Below are 5000 nucleotides of genomic sequence, written 5' to 3'. Positions count from 1 at the left end.
CTTGGATGGGAGACCGCCTGGGAATACCAGGTGCTGTCTGCTCTTTTGCTCATTCACTTAGAAACTGAAATCTTGCAATATGCACAAGTAGTCCTTCATGAAAGGGGCTGGAAGCTGTTTTCATTTTGACACGAGAGAGAGAGAGAGAGAGAGAGAGAGAGAGAGAGAGAGAGAGAGAGAGAGACTACCTTGCATTGTCAATTGCTAAATCTGTATATGGATAAGTAGCCTATGGTTGTCAACTTATTTCGTACGGCCATACCAGCCTGGCAACGCCCGATCTCGTCTGATCTCGGAAGCTAAGCAGGGTCGGGCCTGGTTAGTACTTGGATGGGAGACCGCCTGGGAATACCAGGTGCTGTATGCTCTTTTGCTCATTCACTTAGAAACTGACATCTTGCAATATGCACAAGTAGTCCTTCATGAAAGGGGCTGGAAGCTGTTTTCATTTTGACACGAGAGAGAGAGAGAGAGAGACTACCTTGCATTGTCAATTGCTAAATCTGTATATGGATAAGTAGCCTATGGTTGTCAACTTATTTCGTACGGCCATACCAGCCTGGCAACGCCCGATCTCGTCTGATCTCGGAAGCTAAGCAGGGTCGGGCCTGGTTAGTACTTGGATGGGAGACCGCCTGGGAATACCAGGTGCTGTCTGCTCTTTTGCTCATTCACTTAGAAACTGAAATCTTGCAATATGCACAAGTAGTCCTTCATGAAAGGGGCTGGAAGCTGTTTTCATTTTGACACAAGAGAGAGAGAGAGAGAGAGAGAGAGAGAGAGAGAGAGACTACCTTGCATTGTCAATTGCTAAATCTGTATATGGATAAGTAGCCTATGGTTGTCAACTTATTTCGTACGGCCATACCAGCCTGGCAACGCCCGATTTCGTCTGATCTCGGAAGCTAAGCAGGGTCGGGCCTGGTCAGTACTTGGATGGGAGACCGCCTGGGAATACCAGGTGCTGTATGCTCTTTTGCTCATTCACTTAGAAACTGAAATCTTGCAATATGCACAAGTAGTCCTTCATGAAAGGGGCTGGAAGCTGTTTTCATTTTGACACGAGAGAGAGAGAGAGACTACCTTGCATTGTCAATTGCTAAATCTGTATATGGATAAGTAGCCTATGGTTGTCAACTTATTTCGTACGGCCATACCAGCCTGGCAACGCCCGATCTCGTCTGATCTCGGAAGCTAAGCAGGGTCGGGTCTGGTTAGTACTTGGATGGGAGACCGCCTGGGAATACCAGGTGCTGTATGCTCTTTTGCTCATTCACTTAGAAACTGAAATCTTGCAATATGCACAAGTAGTCCTTCATGAAAGGGGCTGGAAGCTGTTTTCATTTTGACACGAGAGAGAGAGAGAGAGAGAGACCACCTTGCATTGTCAATTGCTAAATCTGTATATGGATAAGTAGCCTATGGTTGTCAACTTATTTCGTACGGCCATACCAGCCTGGCAACGACCGATCTCGTCTGATCTCGGAAGCTAAGCAGGGTCGGGCCTGGTTGGTACTTGGATGGGAGACCGCCTGGGAATACCAGGTGCTGTATGCTCTTTTGCTCATTCACTTAGAAACTGACATCTTGCAATATGCACAAGTAGTCCTTCATGAAAGGGGCTGGAAGCTGTTTTCATTTTGACACGAGAGAGAGAGAGAGAGAGACTACCTTGCATTGTCAATTGCTAAATCTGTATATGGATAAGTAGCCTTTGGTTGTCAACTTATTTGGTACGGCCATACCAGCCTGGCAACGCCCGATCTCGTCTGATCTCGGAAGCTAAGCAGGGTCGGGCCTGGTTAGTACTTGGATGGGAGACCGCCTGGGAATACCAGGTGCTGTCTGCTCTTTTGCTCATTCACTTAGAAACTGAAATCTTGCAATATGCACAAGTAGTCCTTCATGAAAGGGGCTGGAAGCTGTTTTCATTTTGACACGAGAGAGAGAGAGAGAGAGAGAGAGAGAGAGAGAGAGAGAGAGAGAGAGAGAGAGAGAGACTACCTTGCATTGTCAATTGCTAAATCTGTATATGGATAAGTAGCCTATGGTTGTCAACTTATTTCGTACGGCCATACCAGCCTGGCAACGCCCGATCTCGTCTGATCTCGGAAGCTAAGCAGGGTCGGGCCTGGTTAGTACTTGGATGGGAGACCGCCTGGGAATACCAGGTGCTGTCTGCTTTTTTGCTCATTCACTTAGAAACTGAAATCTTGCAATATGCACAAGTAGTCCTTCATGAAAGGGGCTGGAAGCTGTTTTCATTTTGACACGAGAGAGAGAGAGACCACCTTGCATTGTCAATTGCTAAATCTGTATATGGATAAGTAGCCTATGGTTGTCAACTTATTTCGTACGGCCATACCAGCCTGGCAACGCCCGATCTCGTCTGATCTCGGAAGCTAAGCAGGGTCGGGCCTGGTTAGTACTTGGATGGGAGACCGCCTGGGAATACCAGGTGCTGTATGCTCTTTTGCTCATTCACTTAGAAACTGACATCTTGCAATATGCACAAGTAGTCCTTCATGAAAGGGGCTGGAAGCTGTTTTCATTTTGACACGAGAGAGAGAGAGAGAGAGACTACCTTGCATTGTCAATTGCTAAATCTGTATATGGATAAGTAGCCTATGGTTGTCAACTTATTTCGTACGGCCATACCAGCCTGGCAACGCCCGATCTCGTCTGATCTCGGAAGCTAAGCAGGGTCGGGCCTGGTTAGTACTTGGATGGGAGACCGCCTGGGAATACCAGGTGCTGTATGCTCTTTTGCTCATTCACTTAGAAACTGAAATCTTGCAATATGCACAAGTAGTCCTTCATGAAAGGGGCTGGAAGCTGTTTTCATTTTGACACGAGAGAGAGAGAGAGAGAGAGAGAGAGACTACCTTGCATTGTCAATTGCTAAATCTGTATATGGATAAGTAGCCTATGGTTGTCAACTTATTTCGTACGGCCATACCAGCCTGGCAACGCCCGATCTCGTCTGATCTCGGAAGCTAAGCAGGGTCGGGCCTGGTTAGTACTTGGATGGGAGACCGCCTGGGAATACCAGGTGCTGTCTGCTCTTTTGCTCATTCACTTAGAAACTGAAATCTTGCAATATGCACAAGTAGTCCTTCATGAAAGGGGCTGGAAGCTGTTTTCATTTTGACACAAGAGAGAGAGAGAGAGAGAGAGAGAGAGAGAGAGAGACTACCTTGCATTGTCAATTGCTAAATCTGTATATGGATAAGTAGCCTATGGTTGTCAACTTATTTCGTACGGCCATACCAGCCTGGCAACGCCCGATTTCGTCTGATCTCGGAAGCTAAGCAGGGTCGGGCCTGGTCAGTACTTGGATGGGAGACCGCCTGGGAATACCAGGTGCTGTATGCTCTTTTGCTCATTCACTTAGAAACTGAAATCTTGCAATATGCACAAGTAGTCCTTCATGAAAGGGGCTGGAAGCTGTTTTCATTTTGACACGAGAGAGAGAGAGAGACTACCTTGCATTGTCAATTGCTAAATCTGTATATGGATAAGTAGCCTATGGTTGTCAACTTATTTCGTACGGCCATACCAGCCTGGCAACGCCCGATCTCGTCTGATCTCGGAAGCTAAGCAGGGTCGGGTCTGGTTAGTACTTGGATGGGAGACCGCCTGGGAATACCAGGTGCTGTATGCTCTTTTGCTCATTCACTTAGAAACTGAAATCTTGCAATATGCACAAGTAGTCCTTCATGAAAGGGGCTGGAAGCTGTTTTCATTTTGACACGAGAGAGAGAGAGAGAGAGAGACCACCTTGCATTGTCAATTGCTAAATCTGTATATGGATAAGTAGCCTATGGTTGTCAACTTATTTCGTACGGCCATACCAGCCTGGCAACGACCGATCTCGTCTGATCTCGGAAGCTAAGCAGGGTCGGGCCTGGTTAGTACTTGGATGGGAGACCGCCTGGGAATACCAGGTGCTGTATGCTCTTTTGCTCATTCACTTAGAAACTGACATCTTGCAATATGCACAAGTAGTCCTTCATGAAAGGGGCTGGAAGCTGTTTTCATTTTGACACGAGAGAGAGAGAGAGAGAGACTACCTTGCATTGTCAATTGCTAAATCTGTATATGGATAAGTAGCCTTTGGTTGTCAACTTATTTGGTACGGCCATACCAGCCTGGCAACGCCCGATCTCGTCTGATCTCGGAAGCTAAGCAGGGTCGGGCCTGGTTAGTACTTGGATGGGAGACCGCCTGGGAATACCAGGTGCTGTCTGCTCTTTTGCTCATTCACTTAGAAACTGAAATCTTGCAATATGCACAAGTAGTCCTTCATGAAAGGGGCTGGAAGCTGTTTTCATTTTGACACGAGAGAGAGAGAGAGAGAGAGAGAGAGAGAGACTACCTTGCATTGTCAATTGCTAAATCTGTATATGGATAAGTAGCCTATGGTTGTCAACTTATTTCGTACGGCCATACCAGCCTGGCAACGCCCGATCTCGTCTGATCTCGGAAGCTAAGCAGGGTCGGGCCTGGTTAGTACTTGGATGGGAGACCGCCTGGGAATACCAGGTGCTGTCTGCTTTTTTGCTCATTCACTTAGAAACTGAAATCTTGCAATATGCACAAGTAGTCCTTCATGAAAGGGGCTGGAAGCTGTTTTCATTTTGACACGAGAGAGAGAGAGAGAGACCACCTTGCATTGTCAATTGCTAAATCTGTATATGGATAAGTAGCCTATGGTTGTCAACTTATTTCGTACGGCCATACCAGCCTGGCAACGCCCGATCTCGTCTGATCTCGGAAGCTAAGCAGGGTCGGGCCTGGTTAGTACTTGGATGGGAGACCGCCTGGGAATACCAGGTGCTGTATGCTCTTTTGCTCATTCACTTAGAAACTGACATCTTGCAATATGCACAAGTAGTCCTTCATGAAAGGGGCTGGAAGCTGTTTTCATTTTGACACGAGAGAGAGAGAGAGAGAGACTACCTTGCATTGTCAATTGCTAAATCTGTATATGGATAAGT

The 5000-nt window shown here is 46.9% G+C and overlaps 13 non-coding genes and 4 pseudogenes across 13 annotated transcripts; all 17 read left to right on the top strand.

Annotated features, from left to right (window-relative positions):
- LOC146290380 (5S ribosomal RNA) overlaps positions 1-42 on the top strand; it is a 119-nt pseudogene extending 77 nt beyond the window's left edge.
- Positions 43-248: 206 nt separating this feature from the next.
- Positions 249-367, top strand: LOC146290379 (5S ribosomal RNA). Its single transcript, XR_014755678.1, has one exon. It is a non-coding gene; the product is annotated as a 5S ribosomal RNA (ribosomal RNA).
- A 174-nt stretch (positions 368-541) lies between these two features.
- LOC146290378 (5S ribosomal RNA) lies at positions 542-660 on the top strand. The gene has a single exon (XR_014757691.1). It is a non-coding gene; the product is annotated as a 5S ribosomal RNA (ribosomal RNA).
- Positions 661-854: 194 nt separating this feature from the next.
- On the top strand, positions 855-973 carry LOC146290377 (5S ribosomal RNA). The gene has a single exon (XR_014758014.1). It is a non-coding gene; the product is annotated as a 5S ribosomal RNA (ribosomal RNA).
- A 170-nt stretch (positions 974-1143) lies between these two features.
- Positions 1144-1262, top strand: LOC146290376 (5S ribosomal RNA). The gene has a single exon (XR_014757567.1). It is a non-coding gene; the product is annotated as a 5S ribosomal RNA (ribosomal RNA).
- A 176-nt stretch (positions 1263-1438) lies between these two features.
- Positions 1439-1557, top strand: LOC146290375 (5S ribosomal RNA; annotated as a pseudogene).
- A 174-nt stretch (positions 1558-1731) lies between these two features.
- Positions 1732-1850, top strand: LOC146290374 (5S ribosomal RNA; annotated as a pseudogene).
- Positions 1851-2064: 214 nt separating this feature from the next.
- Positions 2065-2183, top strand: LOC146290373 (5S ribosomal RNA). Its single transcript, XR_014757690.1, has one exon. It is a non-coding gene; the product is annotated as a 5S ribosomal RNA (ribosomal RNA).
- A 168-nt stretch (positions 2184-2351) lies between these two features.
- On the top strand, positions 2352-2470 carry LOC146290372 (5S ribosomal RNA). The gene has a single exon (XR_014755677.1). It is a non-coding gene; the product is annotated as a 5S ribosomal RNA (ribosomal RNA).
- Positions 2471-2644: 174 nt separating this feature from the next.
- On the top strand, positions 2645-2763 carry LOC146290371 (5S ribosomal RNA). The gene has a single exon (XR_014755675.1). It is a non-coding gene; the product is annotated as a 5S ribosomal RNA (ribosomal RNA).
- A 182-nt stretch (positions 2764-2945) lies between these two features.
- On the top strand, positions 2946-3064 carry LOC146290370 (5S ribosomal RNA). The gene has a single exon (XR_014757689.1). It is a non-coding gene; the product is annotated as a 5S ribosomal RNA (ribosomal RNA).
- A 192-nt stretch (positions 3065-3256) lies between these two features.
- LOC146290369 (5S ribosomal RNA) lies at positions 3257-3375 on the top strand. The gene has a single exon (XR_014758013.1). It is a non-coding gene; the product is annotated as a 5S ribosomal RNA (ribosomal RNA).
- Positions 3376-3545: 170 nt separating this feature from the next.
- Positions 3546-3664, top strand: LOC146290368 (5S ribosomal RNA). The gene has a single exon (XR_014757566.1). It is a non-coding gene; the product is annotated as a 5S ribosomal RNA (ribosomal RNA).
- A 176-nt stretch (positions 3665-3840) lies between these two features.
- LOC146290367 (5S ribosomal RNA) lies at positions 3841-3959 on the top strand. The gene has a single exon (XR_014757900.1). It is a non-coding gene; the product is annotated as a 5S ribosomal RNA (ribosomal RNA).
- Positions 3960-4133: 174 nt separating this feature from the next.
- On the top strand, positions 4134-4252 carry LOC146290366 (5S ribosomal RNA; annotated as a pseudogene).
- Positions 4253-4438: 186 nt separating this feature from the next.
- On the top strand, positions 4439-4557 carry LOC146290365 (5S ribosomal RNA). The gene has a single exon (XR_014757688.1). It is a non-coding gene; the product is annotated as a 5S ribosomal RNA (ribosomal RNA).
- Positions 4558-4729: 172 nt separating this feature from the next.
- LOC146290364 (5S ribosomal RNA) lies at positions 4730-4848 on the top strand. Its single transcript, XR_014755674.1, has one exon. It is a non-coding gene; the product is annotated as a 5S ribosomal RNA (ribosomal RNA).
- The last annotated feature ends 152 nt before the right edge of the window (positions 4849-5000 follow it).

Source organism: Hypomesus nipponensis, chromosome 5, assembly GCF_054491055.1.
Source record: "Hypomesus nipponensis isolate SF chromosome 5, ASM5449105v1, whole genome shotgun sequence".
In the NCBI taxonomy this organism is placed as follows: domain Eukaryota; kingdom Metazoa; phylum Chordata; class Actinopteri; order Osmeriformes; family Osmeridae; genus Hypomesus; species Hypomesus nipponensis.
Note: the sequence above shows the minus strand (reverse complement) of the source record. Positions and strands in the feature narration are given on the sequence as shown.